This window comes from Tenrec ecaudatus, unplaced genomic scaffold (genome assembly GCF_050624435.1).
Source record: "Tenrec ecaudatus isolate mTenEca1 unplaced genomic scaffold, mTenEca1.hap1 Scaffold_453, whole genome shotgun sequence".
Classification (NCBI taxonomy): Eukaryota; Metazoa; Chordata; class Mammalia; order Afrosoricida; family Tenrecidae; genus Tenrec; species Tenrec ecaudatus.
Window position 1 is genome coordinate 159,903 of NW_027459360.1, and position 21,266 is coordinate 181,168.

The 21,266-nt window shown below is 42.1% G+C and overlaps 1 long non-coding RNA gene across 4 annotated transcripts in view; it reads left to right on the plus strand.

The window, feature by feature from the left end:
* Window positions 1-20,119, plus strand: part of LOC142436604 (uncharacterized) — a 78,375-nt gene extending 58,256 nt beyond the window's left edge. Inside the window, exons 5-7 of one of the 4 annotated variants that reach the window (XR_012782023.1) lie at window positions 1,955-2,081; window positions 11,711-11,804; window positions 17,895-20,119. This is a non-coding gene — a long non-coding RNA (uncharacterized LOC142436604). Of the gene's footprint in view, window positions 1-1,954; window positions 2,082-6,035; window positions 10,533-11,710; window positions 14,072-17,894 lie in introns of those variants that run through there. The other 3 variants (XR_012782022.1, XR_012782021.1, XR_012782024.1) reach the window with 3 other exon arrangements.
* Window positions 20,120-21,266: the final 1,147 nt, after the last annotated feature.

Below are 21,266 nucleotides of genomic sequence, written 5' to 3' on the forward strand. Positions count from 1 at the left end.
CCATGATTTGCTCAGCAACATCTCACAAAACTCAAAAGTCATCAAGTAAATAAATCGCACTTCAAGATGTGGAAGCTGGTGAGTTCCAGATCTATATAAAGGTCAGGAATCAGTCTGTAGGTTTTTCCTCATTGATTTGTTTATAAACGCTGATGAACCAGATCATCAGGTCAGACCACAGTCCACTGCCTCACAAAGAGAAGTTGTTGAATCTCGTCAGCTAATAGGTTGCAGGGGCTGAGGAACCCAAATTGGAAGGTCAGACAGCAAGCTAATGGCTCATAGAGTGGAGGAAGCTCTCAAGTCAGGTCACACAGGCAGCTCATAGTTGCCATTCAAGGAAATGCCACATTAATTTTTTGGAAGCTGCAAATCCCTAATCCATGGGTTCATTCTGAACTGTGTGGCTGCAGGGGCTAATAAACCCAAATCAACAGCTCAGATGACAGGATAATGCCTCACTGTCTCCTCTCAAACCATGCCTGCAGGCAGTTCTCTCTCTCCCTCTTAATATGTTGGCTTCTTAGGCCAACCCAGCATCTTCCCTGCCTAGGCAAGATTAGGAAGGCTCCAGAGATCCACCCAGCAGAATTAGGCTGGGGGCGCCTTGGAGAGCATGTGGTGAAAGATGGCAAGTTCAAGAGGACCTTGCAATTAAAGTTAAGATAATTCACTCCAAAGGTGGCTGAGGAGAATTTGTCCTAAGGTTGTCAAGAGGAGCTTGTCCTAAGGTGGCCTTTAAGAGCTTAGAAAGTTGTTCTGCACTCAGTAAGGGAGATAATGTCTATGAACATTCTGATCTTGGTTCTGACTTATAGCTTCTTGTTCCTGATCCCGAGTTGTACCTTGTTCATTAATAGACCACTTTGATCTATTGAGTGTTGTGTGACCACAGCAACAGATTATCAAACCCAGAAGTGAGACAGAGTGGTGTGGAAGGATTGACTTGTTTTAGAGTTGACAAAAAGTGTTGGAGAGTTGAGGTATGTTTGACCTCCCCCATCTGCACTGTTCCCAGTACTTATTGCCACTGAAGGTACCGAGCCTCTAATAATGGTGATGCTGGTAGAAACCCTAATGCCATTTAATAACAAATAGGTCTTTATCTACCTTGTGTGATTATAAAGCTGAGCTATTTCTAGAACATTCAGATAATGTCACTGGAACTCAAAATTCTAATGTTAAGAGTGGGTGCATTATTTTCAGGCACTGGGGTCCCCAACACTCCAAAAGTGATCCTCAGGAGTGACATTGCAATTGTGAAAATATTAAAAGACAGAGAGCAGACAGCTGGACACAGGGGCTCTCTTCCCATGTCAGGCCTGAGAGAGTGAATATATTTTCCAGTGGGTATATATAATGGAGCTTACAGGTCTTTCCATAAGGCGTTCGTGTCATGCAGTTAGCATGTACATAGTTAATGGGTCATATCATAAGCGGGTAAAATTCTAAACAAGCAAGATGCTGAGTTACCATCTTGACCTAGTGTTAGTTGACTTCAAACCGGCCCTGTGCCCTCCCCAGGTGTTTGCTACATTTATGTTGGGCTGGCTCTAGAACCTGATTGCTCAGATATACAGATAACCTTCAGGCATAGTGAAGTAGCCAGGTACAGAAATGATTCCTCTACTATGGGAGCTCCTTTAAGCCTGCTCCTTAATGTGGAGCTAGCTATTGTGGGGGCACTGTATTTGACCTGGAGAATGTATTTGAAAACATTTATTTCTCAGAACACTGGAGATCTTTCTAAAATTAGGGCTAGTTTTCTCGGCTGATGGTCGTGAATGTAGAAATAAGGTAAAATATTTTGTACCAAGTCCTCAGTTAATGACGCATTATGGAATGAACTACCACAATAGTTTTTATTATTGTTTTGCTTTTTTTACTGTAAGATATATTTTTTTTAAATCTTCAAATGGAAAATACTTCATTAAGTAGACCCCTCTTACTACAGGAACCACTGACATTCAACGATGTGGCTGTAAAGTTCACCCGGAAGGAATTGCAGCTCCTGAACTCTGCTCAGAAAACCCTATATCAGGATGTGATGTTGGAGAACTATCGCAACCTGGTTTCCATTGGTGAGGAGAATTCTCAAGTCATTGACCTCGTCACTGGCTTTTCCTGTCTTATATGTTAAAAACTTTGCGGTGTTTGTGGTATTCTCAAAGAGGTAGATTCTCATTGCATTGTCTCATCCTAGGTTAGTGGGTTAGGTCTTCTACCCTTGAAAGAATGCTATTTACTTTGTTCCTTTGAACATTATTTTTCTAGAAATACAAAACTGCAGTCTTTACAAACTTTACGTTAATTTTGGTGTGTCCATGATTCTGTAATTTCCCATAAACAGGTTATCTAATTGTCACCCCAGAAGCTTTCTCTCAGTTGGAACAAGAGAACTGTGTTTGGTATTAGAAGCAAGCTGTAGTGGAATTTTCTCAGATGCATGGTCAAAACACCTTAAGGGGAATTGGCTGGGGTAGTTGATTGAACAGGGAGAAGGCCTCATATCTATGAAAGGTGTCAGAAAATGCATAAAAGTGTGTGCTACTTTGTATGTGAGAGTTCACTTGTCCAAGATGTTGAGGGAAGTACACCTGTAGCTCTTATGAGATTAGATTTCCATTTTCTTGTTTTACACTATGTGTGTTTGCTTCCATAATTTTCTTTAACATTCTGAAATTTTCCCTTCTTTTATGTTTCCACTTTACTATGAAAATCTGTCTTGCACGCTTCTCTCCAAACAGAGAACTCTGAATTAGTAACTGTCCTCTGAATACAGCACATTCCTCCCCTACTAAGTAAGAATGGATATCCATTTGCAGTATGCAGCACCATCTTGCATCTTGAGCTCCCACCATAAACGGGTCTCCTTTGTGCTTCCTTAGCTTCCCCCCTTGGAGTTTCTCTAAAGATTTGGTGTCCATATTCTCATTTGGTGTCCTGTTCCTTTAAAGTTTTCTTCATGCAGGTGATGTCAGTTCTTTCTGTTTTCTTAGAGAGATGGTCAATTTGCCTTCTCTGTTGGAATTCTTTAACAGACATATTTCCCCATATTTTACTCCTTTTGGTGAAATATATTTATGACTTCTGTTGTTTCCAGGTATCTAAAATCATCTTCCTAGCAAGAAAATTATCAGCTTTAAAGTATACTTTAGCACTGTACCTTACATTTTTTTCTACCTGTAAGATTTTTTTAAGTTGTCTGTTCCTCCAATAATTTTTGTAAGTGGAAAGGGCATGTTTTTTTTTTAATTAAGCAATGTCTGCTATATATTTCTTACTATGTAGTGTCCCTTCCTTAGGCCCACCCCTTCTTAACAGGTCCAATACACGAAAGATGACTGTTGCTGCTTCTAAAGAACATTTTTGCAGTATATTCCAATAGGTTTTATTGCTGTTATTCAAACAATGCATAGTACATTCAATATTGCTCTCTTTTCTTTTCTGTCTCTTGAGTAGCCTTTTGGTTTCCATGTGTAAGTTGCCTTTCATGTCATCCCACATCTCATCTGGTCTCTGTCATTAGTCTTCAGTCAGACTTTTATTCCTCATGTTTATTCTTTACATAGTCTCTAAGCTGTGCTCTAGCTACTTTGGCTAGCTTCTACTTGGATTTGAGCAATTTATGATCTGTTCCACAGTTAACCCCTGGGCGTGTTTTGACTTATAAGCTTCTCCACCATTTCTTTCTGTAGATGTGGTTGATTTGATTTTCATTTGTTCCATTCCGGAAAATCCATATGTGTAGTTTCCATTTCTGGTGTTTAATAAGGAATTTGCTATGAATTCATCATTAGTCTCAAAATGTTATCAGTGAACCTGTGTGTCATTTCTGTTACTAAGGTCACATTTTCCAACTACTGCTACTTTCCCCAAATTTTACACTTATCAGTGTGTATGATTGTTTGGTTGATCAATGTCAGGCTGAAAAATTCATGTGAAAATTTCAATATATATTTTTAAATATTTTATTGGGAGCTCTTATAGATATCATAACTTCCCATAGTTCAATTACATGGAGCAGTCCTGTACAATAGCTACCACAGTTTGAAAACTTTTTCTTCTTTAATTCCTTGATATCAGCTCTCCTTTATCCCTTCTCCCCTCAATTTCATTATTGTGGTGGTAAACAGAACCTGGATGAAAGTGTGAGCAGCAGCCTTATATCTGTACTCCTGACCACAGGGCTTGGAAGACCAGTTCTAGTGTTGGAAGAAAACCCCCACAAGTCCCAAAGCTAGAACTGCTAATGAGCAATCTCCAGACAGAGATTTCCCCCCAACTGCCCTCCAGGAAGATGTTAGTATACAGCTGCTACAGGTGCCTGACTTCTTGCTTCTCAGCTGAAAGATGCCTAGCTTTGAAAGCAATCAGGTTCCCTTTGTTGCTGTCACTTAAGGAATCAATTATCTCTTTCTCTCTTAAATGCCCACTGGATGGGTCCTAAAGGACTGGTGTGTAATTGAAGGGCAGAAATAAAAAGGCTTTGCATTCTTTCACCAATTTATATAATCTCAGGGCATGCAGCTCCCCCGCCTCCCACACAAACACAGGCAGACACCTAGCTACCTAACAAGGTAGGCAGGATCTTTAGCCTCGGGATCCCTGAAATAATTGGATGAGCAACTTAAGTAGGTGGAGTGGAGTAATTGTCTCCTGAGCGGGGAGAACAATAACAACAACATGTCTGCTCTTGTCGTTAAAGCAGCTGGCAGATAGTAATTAGCCATGCGCTTGTATGAGGTATCATTAAGGTGGCACTACAATGAAAGGATAGTGTGGCGATGATATTTAACTAAGAGTATGTGACTGGGACTCTTCTCCAACTTTGTGAATGCTTCTATGTTTGCTTTAATTGGTGCACAAAACTGAATAACACTTGTACTAACTGGTCTTGCTTGCAGGCATATGAATATTAGCCTACCACTGACAAAATTATACATCAGGGAAGATATTGCAGTGTGCTTTTGGATAATGAATATGATGCCAATCTTCTTGAATTTGTCGATCTCAGCCTTATAAACCACTTGATTATCTAATTAAAAATAGCCAGTACCAGTCTATTAAAGTTGAATAATGCATACACTATCAATTTTTACCATTCCATTTTGTTTTGACAACTTGCAATTTTTCATGATAATATTGCATGTATGCCATTTTCCATTTACTAGAGGATATTAGCAGCTATTTTTTCTCATTTTCAGTCATGCCATGTCAAGCACTGAAGGTCCCCAAAGCTTTTCCTCCATCTACATCATTATGGTTGACTGTACTTTGAGGATTTAGTACTTGTTCAGTGTTATTTCATTGCCATTAAACCTGAGGGGTTCATGTTCCAGAAGTCGATCACCAGATCTTCCTCCCAGTCCCTATTTCTGGAGAATCCACTAAGACCTGTGCACCATGGGTGGTCCTGCTTGTATTTGAAACACTGGGTGGCAGTGCTTCTGGCATCACAGCAACCTGCACGCCACCACAGGACAGCACTGTAAGAGGAGTGCTGTGAGCTAAAATACAGGCTCCACAAACATAAGGAATGTGTTTCTGTACCATAATCCCTTTCATATATACCTGTAAAAATGGTTTTCTCCCAAGTAGAATATTCGCCATGTTTCGCATTCCCAACTTTATCTAGCACTTAGTTGTCTTTCAGTAAAGATTGATTAAATGAATACATTTAACCTCTACCAAATGGAATTAGCAAGTCATATCACTCCTGTGGTCTATTGGTCTCATGTCTTCCTTCTGTTATGTTTGTTGTATGTATTCATGTACCTCTTTAAGCAAATATCAAACCTGTGTCCATTTATCACTTTCATATCCAACCTGATTTCTATAGTAACTATTTTTACCATTTGAATTGTTTACATGATTGTATTTCGTCCAATGGGCAATAAACATTAAGCATAGTGTTTTATTTATAGTCATAAAAGAGGGTTGTCACTAAAGATCTACTTTATATCAATGTGTATTTTATGGGGTCCATTGAAAACCAAGATATTTAAAAGAGTCAATGTTGTGTTCTTTTATAGAAATCCAGAAAGATGATGATCATTTGCTTGAGCACTTGCAATGTGAAAGATGCATTGACAGAATGGAATGGTGCTACAAATGTAATACATATTCTCAGCATAAAAATAATTTTCCTCCAAAGGAAACTTATGAGATGTTTGGATTACATGAAAAAAATGTAAAATCAGATTTAATCATTCTGGAATTAAATCAGAACAGAAGCAACAAAATACAGAAGTCAGTTGTGCTCACTGAAGATGAGAAAACTTTTCTCCACAGTGAACAAGAGCAATTTAATACTGAAATGAAATTCCCTGAGTGTGAACCACCCAGGTTCATGAAGTCACAGTGCATTCAGCATCAGGAGTCTGATGAAATTGAGAAACCACACACAGGCGATAAATGTGGAACAACCTTCATTGAAGACTCTGTGTTCTATGAACACCAGATTATTGGTATACTAGATAAGACCTACGAATGCAGTCAGTGTGGGCAAATATTCAAGAAAATGTTCAAACTCAATGAACATTATCAAAAAAGTCATGAAGGACAAAAGCTAGGAAAATGCTTGCAATGTGGGAAAAATTTTCACAGTGTATCATACCTCAAGGGACATCAGGAACCTCATGTGGCAGGAATGTCCTATGTATGCAGTGAATGTGGGAAAGGCTTCACTAGGCAGAGTGATCTCACTGCTCATCAGCAAACTCATACTGGAGAGAAACCCCACATATGTGGTGAATATGGAAAAGCCTTTATCAGGAAGACTCTTCTCACTTTTCATCAGCGAACTCATACTGGAGAGAAACCCCATGTATGTGGTGAATATGGCAAAGGCTTTAGCCAGAAGAGTAAATTTACTGTTTATCAGCGAACTCATACTGGTGAGAAATCCTATGTATGTGGTCAATGTGGAAAAACCTTTCTCACGAAGGATGTTCTCACCGTTCATCAGTGAACCCATACTGGAGAGAAACCCCATGTATGTGGTGAATGTGGAAAAGCCTTTATTCGGAAGCATGCTCTCACTGTTCATCAGCGAACTCATACTGGAGAGAAACCCCATGTGTGTAGTCAATGTGGAAAAGCTTTTATCAGAAAGAGTAAACTTACTGTTCATCAGCGAACTCATACTGGAGAAAACCTCCATGTATGTGGTGAATGTGGAAAAGGCTTTATCCAGAAGACTGCTCTCACTATTAATCAGCAAACTCATAGTGGAGAGAAACCACATAAATGTGGTGAATGTGGCAAAAGCTTCATTCGTAAAGGAAATCTCAAAACTCATATAAAAATTCACAGGAGTAAAACCCTATATATGTGGCAAAGGCTTTATCCAGAAGATTTCTCTCACTGTTCATCAGCTAATTCACACTCGGGAGAAACCCCATGTATGTCATGAATGTGGAAAAGCCTTTATCTGGATGGCTTCTCTTACTGTTCATCAGTGAACTCATACTGGAGAGAAACCCCATATATGTGATGAATGTGGAAAAGCTTTCAGCCAGACACAATGCCTTACAGCACATCAGAGATTTGACAAAAGGAAAAAAGCCCTTTGCATGAATTAAATGTGGAACATCTTATATGTGGGCATCAGATCTCGTTAATCATGAGAAATTTTCATCAAGAAAAACTTTCATTGGAGTTAGTGTAACAAAGCTTTCAAAACAAAGGAAGAGGTGCTGGAGTTTGGCCTGGGCCAAGTGTGTGAACGGACAGTTGTGACTTACCATATGGGTACCCGTGTTCTGTGTTGCTGTCCCTCTACTGACATGGCCCACCATTTTGGCGACAGATGACCTTCCAGACTTCCACAGAGTGCATGTTCTTCCTCAGATGCATGAAGGTTCCCTAGACTATACACGGTAGTCCCTGGAGAAGTGCTGACAAGGTGGGGAAACCACAGCTTCTGAGAGGAAAGCCTCACTGCCTTCATTCCCTTGTCTCTGCTGAAACTGAGTTTGTGTCTGGGCTCACACTGAGTTCCCATCACTGTGTAACTTGCACAGTAATACATGGCCGTGACGTCAGGATTCACAGAGCTCAGTTTTAAATTAACCTGGTTCTGGGATGTATCCCTGGTGATGCTGACTCAGTACTGGAGAGCTAGATTATAGTTTGTGCCCCCCATTCTCCCATATTATCCCAATCCACTCCAGATCCTTTCCTGGAGCCCGGTGGACCCAGGTCACATGATAGCTGGTTAAAGACAATCTAGAGACCGCACAAGTGAGAGATAGGGTCTGTGAGGGCCTCACTAGTCCAGGGCCTGACTCTTGTACCTGCACCTGGGCCTATACAGCTGGGGATAGAGAGAAACCCAGTGAGTCATGTGCCCCGATTCTTCACTCCCAGACTTCATGTCTGACTCCCTGAACCACTCACCACCCTGAGTTGCCAGAAAGAGGAAAACCCACACATGCTTCATGTTCATGTGGATAAGATTCGTGACACCCAGAAAATGCTCTCCAGGTGAGAAGGAATATGAATTTAAGTCCTTGCATGTTGTGGTTTTATTTGGGTTCTTGTCAGGCATTTGCGTGTGGGAGGTGCATGGTATGTAAAGGTGGAAAGGGCTGAATGGGGCCCCTGCCTCTGGGACTCACACTAGAAAAGTGATGCTGGTGGAGTCCTTGAGAGAACACAGCCCTCTCTTTGAGGTCTTCCCTCTACCAATCATGCGGACATCTGTGTAGATTTTAAGTTTAATGTAGCTTTACATCTATTACCATCAGAAGTACACAGATGATCTGGTGAAATTAAAGACAATCTCTAGGCTTACCATGCAATGGAATCAAGACTAGGCCTACCTGAATCTTTTCATTCCTTTGACCACGTAGGGAAACAAGTATATGTCTCCCTAAAACTCCTTTCCCCTATAACATTTCAGAATATTTGGGAAAGGATAAAATATACTGCGTTATAGTCCATGTTTAATATTGGAAAAAAAGTGTTTCCTACCAACAAGGTTATTTGTGGGGAAACAGGAACCCACAGAAGTCTTAAGAAGGTCATATTTCTTCCCATGGATTAGTACCCTCTGTGGGTGATGGGTATTCTGAGCCCCCTGCTGACAGCAACCCATCACATACAGGAGAGGTGTTTCCTGGGCTTACACAGTCTTCCAACTTCTGTGGGGCACACAGTAACATTTTCTCTGGTCATAAGCATTCAGATTGTTGGTCAGGAGTGTTACCTGGAGTTGTCTCTGCAGATTTCCAAACACGGGCACTGGAGCTACCATAGTGGTCAGCACAGCAGCTCTAACTACAGTCTGTATCCAGGCTCCTGTGGGGCCTAAGCACCCCTGCAAGTCAACTTTCTCCCAGAGGTTATTTTTACCTCTGGTCCCTCAGTGGGAAAAGCTTTAGAGGTAGAGAGTGCTACAAGTTGCAAACACTGTGAGCTGGATACAGTGAAAGGAAGTATGATCTACAGACATAGCTCTTTATACAGATTTTGATATTGAGATATAAGCCACAAAAAATACTGGTAAAGAAAATCTGGCTCAAAGACAAAGATATTCTACAGGATTTAGGCTGCCTTCTTTACAGAGGAACGGGGAAGTATTTAAATCAGGCTTCTATTCAAAATAATTGAAACTGGAACATTTTAGTTAATTATTTGATGTTAAGGGGAAAGTTTCTAGTCAGAATTATTTTGGGGGTGGTTTTCTGTTATGTTTGATGGGAAATTTTGCAGATGTTTTTAATTGTTGAAAACAATACTCTAATGCCACTGAACTACACCTGAGAAGAATGTTGCAAATAGTATTTTGTTGCATGTTTCATGAGAAAAATATGTTCCAATACATGACAGAAAGTTTTGCACACATAGCTGCAAACGGACAGAAATTCTTGCCAGTACAATATTTCAAAAACTTTAAAATATTGAACAGGAAAAGGGATTGTGATATAAACCAATAACTGAATTTACAATAAAAAATTTCATAATGAAATAATCTATGTTTATTATTTTATTTGATTATTTGTTTTTTGCCCAAACCATCTTATAGTTAGCTGTGGTCGTCATATAATCATTTGTCAATTTCACAGGATTAAGAGTGAAGGGGTGGAGTCTAGCCAGTTAATCAGATCATAGCCAATGTGGCCTCTGTGTTGGAGTGGCCTCCTGAGGATTCTGGGAACTCCTTCATTCCTCCTTGAATGTAGGAGTCTGTCTCTCTCTGTCTCTTTCTGTTGACTTCCTGGGAGACATTGCAGCTGACAAGACATGTGGAACTATGTGAGTGCTCTCAGCTGGAGAAATCACGTGGACCCATGCGAGCGCTGAGATGCTTACAATGCCACCAGATCCAGAAGACTTCCCACCCACTGGCCTGTGCTCTTGCTGCATTTGGCATCATTGCATGTGTTTTGTGAGTCTGAAGAAGACTTTAAAAATAGGTATCGGACATATGGTCTAAGATTGGACTTAAGGAATTGATCTGGACTGGGCTGGGATGTTTTCTTGATATTTGAGTTCTCTTGTACATAAAGCTATTTCTCAAGGACGTGAGTGTCTATGAATTTGTTTCTCTAGTCTACCCATAGTAACATAGATATCATATCATCCCACAGTTCCATCACATCAAGCAGGAGGAAAACATCTTTCTTGAACTTTTTAATATCGGCTCCCTTTTACCCCACCCATTGCCCCACTGTATCTCCAAGAAATCCTTGTTTGTCTTGCTGCCTCTATACATTTATCAATTCTGGGTTCGTATACTGTTAAACAGAAAGACACATAACAAAACTCAAGAGAATTACCCCCAATTGCAAAATACATCTGAGGTGAACCCAAAAGGAATTGCAAGTTGAGGAAGAAGGCAGTCCAAGTGTACTCTTCTGTCCTTCCCTGGAGTCCAGGACTGAACCAGTTGTGTTTAGGATCAATTATGTCAGTCTGGCTCCTGGGATGTGGTGACCTTGCTGGATCACTGCCTTTCCAGGGCTTCTGTGTTCAAACATACTCTTTAGGTCTGGTGTCCTACAGCCTGCCCCTTCTACCTTTGGTTGAACACATGCTAACATTCCCCAAACTGATTGTTAAATATATTACAAGGAATACAAACGACGACGACAAAACTAACTCCCTGCCTTCCAGTAGATTCTCCCTCATAGCACAGCCCTATTTTGTCATCTTTGCTGGTGAGGAGGGAACACTGTTCTTTTAGCAGCTCAAACGAAGGATGCTTACAAAACAACATCCCTGCACTGGTCGCAAAGTGAGACTGCTGGCTGGGGGTAGTGAGACCCATTACTGATGAGCCAGCTCCATCTCTTCTCTGTGTGTGCAAAGTACTGTTGCATGCAGTGTTTGTTGGTAAACTGTGCTTTTGCTGGGGACCGCAGACAATGGTTTAACAGATTCATGCTGTTAAGTTGACCTTACATTACAATAGAGGGGGATACTATTGGAAGGAAGAATAAGGCTATTTTTGTACATCTACCTTTAAATTGAAGCAAAGCAAGTGAAAAAATATATTTAAAAGGAAAGCTAAGTGTTGGATCGGCCCTGTGAACAGCTCACTGCTGTGGGATTGCCAAATTTGCAGGTACGTAGCTGGGTTGGGGCCTGGGATATAATACCAGGTGTCCTTTAAATTGGTTTATCCACAGAGAGCACAGCTGTGCTCTCAATCATGCCGTCGGAGTTCACAGCACCTTCCTGTGCTTTGCTTCCCTTGCAGATGCTGTGGCAACTCCCGGCCGAACTGTTGATACTTCAGGATCATCCCACAGAAGCCTGCAGAGACAACTGGAGGCTTGATGCTGAACCACAAGGTCTGCAGAGGGAGGAGAGCTCCCACTGGTGATAATCCCTAGCTATGCCCAGCTCCTTCCTGCAGATGATTAGATCAGGCCACGTGGAGAGAGTCTCAGCACTGGGGAAACAGGAGTGCTTGGAATCTGCCAGGAGCAGGGCTAGGTGTCGGTGGAGGTGTTTCTATATTGCTTTGAGAAAGGAATCACAAAATGCCTCACCGTGCTAGTAGAAATAGGACCTGGTATTTCCAGGTTTCCGGCACTTGTCCTGCACAGGCCAGGTACCTTTCAGAACTGGTGCCCAGACTGTAGCCTGATCCACTTCTGAATGTACACTCCTCCCTGGGCCATTCATTGTAATAGAAAATTGACACCCCAGGACCACGCATAAACAGCGGATAATTCTGAGCTGTTTAGGAAACCACTGTTATAAGCACAATAAAAGTGCACTCTTCTAAAAATAATTCACAGGGTACATAAGGGACTGTAGTGGATTGATTATACTCCTCCCTTGCCCCAAACCACAATAACCTCTGGAAATACAGACTGGTATCTCTCATGAATATAGATGCCAAAATCCTCAACAAAGCCCTGGTCAATAGAATCCAACAGCATATAAATTTATTTTAAAAGACCAATATTCTCAGGTCAATGAATCAGGACAGAAAACCCAACAATAAAAACATCCACATACAATTGATTTTTACATTGGCCCAAAAGACATTAAATGGGAAGCAGGTGCCCTCCTCAATAAATGGTGCTGGAAAATCTGGATAACCACCTGCAGAAGAATGAAATGAAATATCTCATTCTATGTACTAAAATAACTCCAGGTGGATTAAACACCTACATGTAAAATCCAGAGCTAGCAGGATCATTAGTCCAGGGAATACATGGGTTGGCAGAATTAACAAAAGAAACATACTCCATAGAAGGTAACATAGATGAATGGGACCTATGAAAAAGAAAACACTTGTGTAAATCAATAGAGTTTATTTAATAAAAGAGTAAAAAGAGAGCCCCCAGACTGGAAAAGGATATTTAGTAATGACACATCATATAAAAGACTGATGATTAAGATCCACAGAATTTTACAAGGTTATAGCAAGAAAAAAACTTGGTAAGATGGGCTAAAGACCTGAACAAACAATTCGTACAAGATGATAGATAAATGGCTAATAAACACATGTGGAAATGTTCTAGGTCTGTAGTCATTCAGGAATTGGAAATCAAAACAACAATGTGATACCAACTAAAGCCCAGTAATGTATCCCAATTTAAAAACAAAACATAACAGAACAATAAAGGGTGGACAGGGTCTGGTGGGATAAGGACTTTTGTACAACTGCTAGTAGTCATGTAAATATGTACAGCCACTATAGAAGGCGATATGGCGATACCTAAAACATATGGAAATTGAACTACCATCTGACTCACCAATACCATTACTGGGCATATACCCCAAAGAAATAAGAAAGAGATGATGAACAGACATGTGTTCCCCCATGATCATTGCAGCACAGTTCACAATAGCACGAAGCTGGAAACAGCCTAAATTCCCATCAAGAGAAAAGTGGATACATTAAAAAAAAACCAACTCTGATGTAAACACACAAATAATATGAATCCCTAAAAAGCAGCATTGAAACACTTCAAGTCGTGGAAGGATCTGGAAGACATGCTTAGTGAAGTTAGTCAAGCACAAAAGGACAAATGCTATTTAAGTTCACTCCACTTGGAAAAAGTCGCAGAAAGGGCACAAGCTCAAGTTTGCACGTCATCAGGCCCTCTGGCTAGGAGCTAGATCGCCTGGGAAAGAGCTGGACCAGTGCCATGAACCACAAATCCTCTGGTTAAGGTAAGTATAGTGGAGGTCATTTGGCCAGAGGACACTTCCTGATCTCCTGATAGCTGGGATCCATTGGTGGGGGAAAGGGGGCAGGATGCTGAGTAGTAGCAATATGGATCTGGGGTGAGGTCCCCTGGAGAGGGTGGTGGCCCTCTCAAAGGGGTGAGGCTTAGTGATGGTAGGGCGTGGGCAGCACTGAAGAGGGGAGATGGAACAGTCAATTTTGGGTGAACGTAAGTGCATGTCTGCTCGGGTGTGGGAAAGGAGAGCTGACAGCCAAGTGGAGTAAGGAGAGACTGCAGGTGCTCTTCGGATCAAAAGGTAGGGAGGGTATTTCATGACTTGCACTCGGAGAGCAGAGCTGACTTAGGACTCTGGGGTTACCTGGGAAGCCAGGTCAGATGTCACAGAACAGTGGGAAACTGAATCCTGACTCTCAGAGTACAAGTCATGCTGCAGGGCTGCTTCTGTGGGATCCCCAAATGGGAACTCCACTGGGGGAACTGGATTCTACCCCAGACTCACTATAACCTGAGGAATTAAGCTGGAAAACACATGGTGTCTGGGGTTGAAGAAAATAGCTGTACCAAGAGCTGTCTACTATTGGTTGTCTAACAAACAAGTCTTGGTACAGCAAGTGTGCTGTGTTAAGACATATTATCCTGGCAACTGTGTGGCTGTTCTGTTGCAGTCTGCTTATACTCATCTACATTAGGCTGTTTCTCACAGGTGTGCCGCCATTGGAGCTCACCGTCTTGAAGCAGTGTAATTTGTTTGGTTATTTTTCAGAAAATGAAACCTAGGGATGTTGTGCCCACAGGGAAAGAAAGCATAACAAGGTTTTAGGGTGCTTGAAGGGTGGAGGAGAAAAAAGGGAGATGATTTCAAGAAGTCTAGGAAGGAACCCTATCATTTGGAAAACATGTATGAGTATGCAAGAAATTGCACAATTCGTTTTGACAGAATTGAACTATGGAACAATATGACCTATACAGTGGTTCCCAAGTTAAATAATTTTAATTTTATCAAATAAAAGGTAATAAAGTAATAGATCAAAGAATGGGTTTGGGGCTTGCACTAAATCCTATCCCCAATTTAAGGACTCAGTTCGAGCCCACAGGACGATGGCAACGTAGTGACACATGCCAGGGGGACTCTGCAGAATCCAGCCCAGGAGAGTTGCTTAGAGGGAAATTCAAAGCTGCTGGATCGCAGGAGGTGCATCATAAAGATAAGTATGCACATATCCACTGGGTTTTGAAGGGCTGTGGGTTTTGGCTTACATCACTGGAAGCCGCCGGGGGCTTGACCTTAGCCCAGCCACTGTAACTGCTGGAGCCCGGACCATTTGGAGCCCAGCCAATGTATCTGCCGGAGCCGGGGCCATTTGGAGCCTGTAGCAGGGCTTGGTCTAAACACAGCCACAATTTTCCCCTGCCTGCCTCAGGGCAGGGACAGGACCCTGGCAGCTCCACCAGCAGGGATCAGGGTTCAGCTACATTGTTGCTTCTGTTTATATCTCTGCTCTCTATTCCAACACAGCCGTGGAGGGCTGCACAGGAGCTTTTTCATGTCATGGCCACAGCTTGCGGTGCCTACGTGGTCTGAGCAGGGACTAAACCCAACACCCCACAGCCCAACAGGCAGGGATCAGGGTTCAGCTACACTGCTGCATCTGTTAACATCTCTGCTCTGTGTCCCCCCACTTCTTTGGGGGCTGCTCAGCAGCTTTCTTGCGACTCTTGGGGCTCAGCTGTGGATAGCAGCTGGGGCTTGGGGCAGGGAGTAAGCCCTTGCAGCTCCACAGGCAGGGAGTGGGACTCAGCTACATAGTTGCTTTTGCTTCCCTCACTTCCCTATACCCCTGCAGAGTCTAGTCTAACATTTTAATTTTTCTCCCCCTGCTCTTTATTCCTACCCTGCTCTCTCATGCTCCATTGCAGACATATGGGGCACTCCCATTGCCCTAGGGCATTTGCGCCTTGGCCACACCCAGCTAGGTGAGCTCCACCCTGCATAGATAGCCAAAGGCTAGGGAAAGGCCTGCTTGCTCTCCAGGGGATACTCCTCAGACTTCTCACCAGGGAGTTCCTGCCTGAGTACCTGGGGACATAAGGCAGCTCAGCCAACACTTTTCAACATTCAAACCAATAACAGGAACATCAGCCCAGCCTGTGCAACACTGGGGCAGGCAGCCGACCTGCCATCTGGGGTACTCCCCTGATAGGGAAGCCACAGGAAGATAAAGTGGTAGGTTAATACCATAGCAAAATCAGCTGTAGGCAGTTCGAAGAAGCATTCCTGTAAGTCTTCCAGAGAGAGACTAGAAAATGGCACCTGGTCCCTCTAAAATAACTCAACGCAAAAAGCCATCACCCCTAACGACTTCAACGAAAAAAACAGGAGAAAAAAAGACAAAGGCAGAAGATGTCCTGAACATAACAACATACATAGAAGAAGCAGACATTGAGATGCCACTCAAAGAAATTCTCAGAATGCTGCTTGGAGCCATGCAGGATATGAGGGAAACAATACAGAAAAAGGATGAAACGATACAGGAGCTTAGCGAGGAGATAATGAAAAACAATAGCACAATCATGTTCCTTGAAAATTGATTGGAGGAATCAGAGAACCCTATCAGTGTCTTGGAGGACAGCCAAGCAGACTTTAATAAACGTGAACAAAAATCTAACAAGAGCATCAGAGAAGCTGAAGAAAACCTAAGAGCTATGTCTGATGCTATGAAGCAGAACATTAGAATTATTGGCCTACCGGAGGAAGACACAACAAAGAATCATCTGCTACAATAGCGAGAGAATTCTTGGAGGAAAACTTGCCCAGCCTAATGAATGAAAACCAGGCAACCATCCAGGAGGCTGAAAGAACACCAGCATGACAGGACCCCAAGATGAAATCACCAAGGCACATAATAGTTAAACTATCCAACTTTGAGGAAAAGGAGAAAATCATGACAGCAGCCAGGGAAAAACAAGCAGTCACATATAAAGGTTCCCACATAAGGATATGCTCAGACCTATCAGCAGAAACTATGAAAAAAAGGAGAGAGTGGAGTGACATTACTCCAAAAATTGAAGGAAAACAACGCAAATCCAAGAATATCTACCCAGCCAAATTATCGATCAAGATCGATGGAGAAGTAAAAGTCTTCCCAGACAAGGAAAAACTCAAAAATTACATTACAACAAACCCAGCCTTACAAAAGATCCTCGCCGACTCAGTATGGGCAGATGAACAACACTCACCAAGCACAAATAAGAGACCAATACATAGAACAACTTCACCCAGAGCACAACAAGGAGAAAAGAGACCCCAAGATAGCATTGGTTTAAGGATGGAAAGAAGTCAAGAATGATACACACAAAAAACACACACTAATGAGAAAGGAAAGTAGGAAAACCCCAACACAAAAGGTATAAAATGGCATCACAGAGTCCACAGATGGAGATAATAACCCTGATTATCAGTGGCCTGAACTCAGGCATTAAAAGACTGAGACTAGCAGAATGGCTTAGAAAACACAACCCATCCATTTGCTGCCTACAGGAGACACATCTCAAGGCTACAGACAAAAATAGGCTGAGAATCAAAGGCTGGAGAAGGACCTACCAAGTACACAGCAATACAAAAAAAGCAGGGGTTGCAATCCTAATCTCGGAATAAATTGACCTCAAAGTACAAACCATAAAAAGAGATAAGGAAGGATACTATCTAATGCTCAAGGGAATCATAGACAATGAACCACTAAGCATTGTAAACATATATTCCCTGAATGAGAGACCAGCTGAATATGTCAACCAAACACTCCAAAAGATTAAGAAAAAATCACAGACCCGACAATTATAGTGGGTGACTTCAACACACCACTCTGAGAAAGATAGATCACAGGGAAAGAAACTCAACTATGATGCACATACCGGCTTGGGAGGAACTGGAGGAAATCATGCTAAGTGAAGTAAGTCAGGTACAAAAGGAAAAGTAAAACATGATCCTGCTGAGGCAAATATTAAAAAAAAAATGCTAATGTGGCATAGGGGAAAAAGTTACTATATACTCACATTTTTGGGTTGAAGACTGTGTAGTATGGCAGAGACCAGATCAAAACCAGGGATGCACATAGTAGACAACTGGGGAGGAGGTGGGGAAAGAAAAATAAAAGGATGAATATAAGGAAGAAAAGGTGAGCTGGGGCATGGGGCACTAACCCACCCAAGGGGAGGGTATTGTTTATATCTCCACAGGGAAAGTGGGACCAGACTTCCACCCAGTGCCGCGAGGTGTGAATGCAGCATTCCGGAGTGGAGTAGGGAACCAGTGGAGAGGTCTGGGAGGCTGGCCCCAACACCAAAAATTAAGTGGATTCCTGCCCCTCCCCCAAGAAGAATTTGTTTCAAAGGACGACATTGATTCTACAGCTCGGGCAGAAGGATATATCGGATCAGAGCACACGGGCGCAGATGAAGGGGAGGAGGAGAGAGTGGAGCACAGACTTGCCCACCAGGCCGTGAGGATGATGTTCCTGATTAGAGCAGCCAGTCCACAGAGAGGACAACATGGCCCCCACTATAAGACATGAAACCCCTCAGTGACCAATGGCGCTACCGGAGAAAGCATCAGAGACACAGTGTGCAGATTGCACCTGACCTGATCCAACCACACTGAGGCAAATCACTGGGAGAGTTCAGCAGAACAGCAAGGGAATGGAGTGGCAAGGTCCCCAGGGAATGCTGAAAGTGGATTTGGGGCCAGGGCGTGGTGCCCATACAGACTGGACTGGAAAACACTCCTAAAGGCCAACAAACGAACCTTGAACTAACTACAAGCTTTTCTATCTTGATGTGTTTTGTTTTGTTCTTTGTCAGTGGTTTGTTGTTGTTTTGTTGTCTGGCTGTATACTGTTGCTTTGTTTTCCTCTGTCTTATTTTTGTGCATGTTATTATCTCCACAGGTTTGTCTACATAAGACAGGCTGGATGAACTATCTGGAGGAAAAACAAAGGGACCGACAGTTCTGGGGGTACCTGGGATAGGGGGAGATTGGGCGTAAAGAAGTGGTGTTAACAAACCCAGGGACAAGGGAGCAACATGGGATCCAAATTGGTGGCGAGGTGGGGAGTGGCTGGCCTGGTAGGGAATGATAAGGGCAAGGTTACTTAAAGAAGAGGTATAGCTGTAAGCCAGGTGGGGATGGAGCATGATAGTGGGGCAGGAGGAAAGTCAAGGGAAATAGAGAAAAGAACTAGGAGGCAAAGTGCATTTATAGAGGTCTAGACAAAGACATGTACATGCAAATATATATATATGAGGATGGGAAAATAGATCTATGTGTCTATATTTATAGGTTTAGTATTAAGGTGGCAGAAGGACCTTGGGCCTCTACTGAAGCACTCCCTCAATACATGAATAGTTTCTTCTATTAAATTGTCATTCTATGATCCTCACCCTCCCGACACAATTGCTGAAGCCAAAGCATTTGAACAAGTAAATATGAAGAAAGTTGATGGTGCCCGGCTATCAAAAGAGATAGCGTCTGGGGTCTTAAAGCCTTGAAGGTGCACAAGTGGCCATCTAGCTCAGAAGCAACAAAGCCCACATGGAAGAGCACATCAGCTTGTGTGATCACGTGGTCCCGATGGGATCAGTTTTCAGGTATCAAAGAGCAAAAAATCATATCATTGGCTGCACAGCTCCATGATACGATTGTCGAGGACAAACGGGTGCATAAGCAAACGTGGCAAAGGAATCTGATGATGCCTGGCTATCAAAAGAGATAGTGTCTGGGGTCTTAATGCCTTGAAGGTGAGCAAGCGGCCATCTAGCTCAGAAGCAATAAAGCCCACACGGAAGAAGCACACCAGCTTGTGTGATCACGAGGTGCCAAAGGTATCAGGAATAAGGCATCATCATAAAAAAAAAACAACCCAAAAACTTAACATCGTGAATGAAGGAGGAAGTGTAGAGTGGAGACCCAAAGCCCATTTGTCGGCCACTGGAGATCCCCTCACAGAGGAGTCTAGGGGAGGAGATGAGTCAGTCAGGGTGCGATGTAGCACCAATGAAGTATACAACTTTCCTCCAGTTCCTAAATGCTTCCTCCACCCCACCCCCCAACTATCATGATCTGAAATCTACCTTGATAGAGCAGAGGTTGTACACTGGTGCATATAGGAGCTGGAGGCACAGGGAATCCAGGGTGGATGATACCTTCAGGACCAGGAGTGTGAGGTGCGATACTGGGAGGGTAGAGGGTGAGTGGGCTGGAAAGGGGAAACCGATTACAAGGATCTACATGTGACCTCCTCCCTGAGGGACAGACAACAGAAAAGGGGTGAAGGGAGACGCTGGATAGGGCAAGATATGACAAAATAATAATTTAAAAATTATTAAGGGCTCATGAGGTAGGGGTAGCAGGGAGGGAGGGGAAAAAAGAGGATCTGATGCAAAGGGCTTAAATGGAGAGCAAATGCTTTGAAAATGATGAGGACAAAGAATGTACAGATGTGCTTTATACAATTGATGTATGTATATGTATGAATTGTGATAAGAGTTGTATGAGTAATAAAATGTTAAAAAAAGAAAATAATCTAAGAAGTTGTCCTAAATATAGAAGAGCACGGAAATAATATTTGTGAAAGCCTTATTAATTCCCTGTAGTGTGAAGATGCCTTAATACTGCATGCCATAAGGTAGTCTGACTTGAAAAATGTACTGATGAAGATCAGAGACTGGTGCCTTAACTACAGCATACAGCTCGATGAAAGAAAACCAAAATCCTCACTATAGGACCAATACAAATTACCATGAAAAATGGAGATATCATTGAAGTTGTCAAGGATTTCATTTCACTTGGACCTCAATCAATATACACAGAAGCCATAGACAAGTGATGTGTTTCCCTGGGCATATTTGTTTCCCAGGACCTCTTTAAACATTTAAAAAGCAGTGTCTATTTGAGAACTAATATTTACCAGATCCAAGCTATTTTATTTTTAATTGTCTCATATGCCACTGAAAGTTGAAAAATGAATGAGGCTGTTTAAAAGTAAAATGATGCATTTTAATTATAGTGCTAGTGAAGAACTTGATAGTTTGATGCACTGTCAATTGTAGCTTAGAAGTTGTACAATTATAATGCTTGTCATAAATGGATACTATGAAAATTTCATTTTAAGTATATTAGAAATTTGCTGAGAGATCTGTCCATTAAAGGACATCATGCTTGATAAAGCAAAATATCATTGAAAAAAGGATGAACTTCAACAACATAGAACATCACAGTAACTGCAACTAAGCCCAAACTTGACAACTGTGAGAAGGAAGCAGGACCCATATGTGTTTCATTCTTTTTTTTCTCTAACATTTCTATGAGAGTGACATGATTTAATTTGACTTAAACAGCAAAATGCAATGCCAATGACAAACATTTTGCTTGATGCATAGTTAATTAAATTTTTCCCTTTACATATTGGCACCTGATAAGGATACCATTTAATACCACTTTTATTTAATAATATGCTGCAAGTCTTTATGGCAGTTATTGATCAACAAGTGTCTAATAAAAGCTGACAATGGTAGCAAAGATGTAAAACTGTAATTGGAGATGGTATCACTCTA